At 40.9% G+C, this 2,606-nt stretch overlaps 1 pseudogene; it reads right to left on the reverse strand.

Annotated features, from left to right (window-relative positions):
- Nucleotides 1–1,582: 1,582 nt before the first annotated feature.
- Nucleotides 1,583–2,336, reverse strand: LOC145497333 (melatonin receptor type 1A-like; annotated as a pseudogene).
- Nucleotides 2,337–2,606: the final 270 nt, after the last annotated feature.

Consider the following 2,606-nt stretch of genomic DNA (forward strand, 5'->3'; position numbering starts at 1 on the left):
TACGGAATCTATGAAAATATTTCCTAAGAAAAGTGGAATTGTAAGGGTTGTTTGGGACATTCCTTGCTTAATTTTCGACCTTTTTCAACGCGATCCTGACATTTCGGGCCAATAAAGAATGTGTTTAATCTCATATACCTTCTTACATGCACTCAGCGAAAAGCCCTCGTCTACATTTACCCATCAAAACTATCAATTTTTTTAACCCCAGACTGGGGCTCTTTAGAGTCGGCTAAATAAATGGCTGGTTAACTACCCTTGGAATGGAAGAAGCAGCAAACAACTGGTAGCATTATTTTACCATGCTAGTTCAAGGGGAAATGTAAGCTTCAAATAGCAAACTCGCGCACCAGAGTTATCTACATCCAGCCTGTAGCTTCAGCCTTGTTTCAAACATCGATCCTAAATAATATTACGCTATAATTGTGTTTCTTATTACAGTCAATTTCGGTCAATTTTGGTGGCATCGCAGTATGTCAAGAAATATGGGTTATTGACCAAGTGTGAGGTCAAGATGGCTGGATATTGGCCAAGTTCTTTTTCTGCGTGTTTATGGACCTCGACTCCGTCTCGGTCCATAAACACGCAAAAAAAGAACGAGGCCAATATCCAGCCATCTTGGCCGAACAAGCTTGGTCAATAAAGGATTTATTATATGGCTTTCGGGAAAATTTTTCTTGCGGGACATGGCGGGTAGTCCCGAGCGGGCAAGATAGCTCCATCTTGCCCGCTCGGGTAGCCAATCACGGCGCAGGATTTGATTCATCTTGCCAGCTCACGGAGCTAGCCATATATAATAAATTCTTTTCTCATATCTCTACTCATCACGTCGTACATGACAGAGTTGATTCATGAGCTGGGAGCGGCAATCAGGGCGTCAATCGACTGCAAAAATGCGGACACGTGAAACTGGCAAATGTTTCCTAAAATGCTTATTGCGATCATCGGAGTCCAGCAAAGGCGAAATCCTATAGCGGCAGCTAGAAGAACTTGACATGCCCGAATCTCATGTGTATTGACCTTTCCTTGGCCGTTTGCTTCTTGCAGAGACGGGTTGATGGAAGCGTTATGTCGTCGAATGGACCAATAAACGCTTTCATAACAAAACAAGATTATAACCATTTGGAAGCACAAAAACGGTTACGAACGCGAAATGTGAACGCTTTATGCGTGCTTAATCTTCTTTGTCATCGTACAAAATATAGATCTAAGCACTGTACTGGAATGAAATGGGTGCCACTAGCGTTTGTGTCAAGACTGTCCTCAATGGAAAGAGCCACACAAACGCGATCGATGTTTTTTGTTAAGAGAACTGGATAAATTTGAGGGTTAACAACGCCTCTTGTTTCTGTCGGAAAGCGAAATAAACTAGCGAGTGTCATGCTAGTGACAAAACAGTCGTTACAACCAATCTTGAAGTGTGACCCTGCACCCGACCCAACATAATGATTTATCATTTAAACAGCTTCCTTCTATTTATAATTGTCCCCCTTACTAAAAACGCTTGCCCATAACAAGAAAATACCTGATAATCAATGTGTAAAACAAAGATATTTGCTGCCAGTATCGTTATTTGAGTATTTCAAAGCAAAACGCGCCAATCACAATTACTCTTAAGTTCTGCTTCCACAATGCATAACTTAAGAAATTCCTTCCTCGTCGTTCTATTCATGACGCCATATATGACTGGGTTGATCCACGAACTGAAGAGAGCAAACAGTGAGGAAATAGGCAACCAATATGAAGGCAAAGGCGAATGTGCATCTCTATTAAGAATCCGCACAACTGTAAGGGGAATCCAGCAAACGCCAAATGCTATAACTGTAGCCAGAAGAACCCGAGATGCCTGAATTTCGTGTGGGCTTACTGTTACTTGACTGATGGTTTCCTGTAGAGAAGAATTGACTACAGAATTGTGTCGCTTTATGGCGCGATAAACGCTTCCGTAACAAAATATAACAACAGACGTTGCCAGGCCAATAAATCCAACTGTACCTTTGGAAACAACAGCCCCGAATTTCAACCCTCTTACTTCACAACTTAAATAAAGCGGATATCACCGGAATAAAATTGGTATGGCAAGAGTGGATGTCAGGCCTGCTGTGAGTGTAAGCAGCAAAACAATTAGGATCGAAAAAAGTGTCTTCTTTCTCGCTCGTGAACAGAGTAGGATAAAGGTGAGGTTTTACGATGCAAATGTAACGATTAACAGCAGTCAACACCAAAATATTTATTGATATTGTACCCCAAAAATAGGTAGTGAAACCGCTGAATTGGCAAAAGGCGAAATTGAACGGCCATTCTTGATAACCAGAAGCGACCGTGGAAAAAGGAAGTATGAATTTAATTTGAATTTAATATAAAAGTTCTTTCCCCGTTGGATGGCTTGACTGCCCTTTATTACATAATACAGGGCAAATACTTAATCCCCATAAGCTCTGTTTCTGTAAGGGATCATTTCCTGGTATTACAAGAACATCGACTCTTATAACAGTCAATCGCTAATGCGTACTATAAACCGTTTACTCGTCCGAGGAAAAGTCACACAAAGAATTCAGGTTATCTATTATACTTTAAGATTACTTTAATCGTTAAAAAAGCTAAAG

Source organism: Orbicella franksi, chromosome 9 (genome assembly GCF_964199315.1).
Source record: "Orbicella franksi chromosome 9, jaOrbFran1.1, whole genome shotgun sequence".
Classification (NCBI taxonomy): Eukaryota; Metazoa; Cnidaria; class Anthozoa; order Scleractinia; family Merulinidae; genus Orbicella; species Orbicella franksi.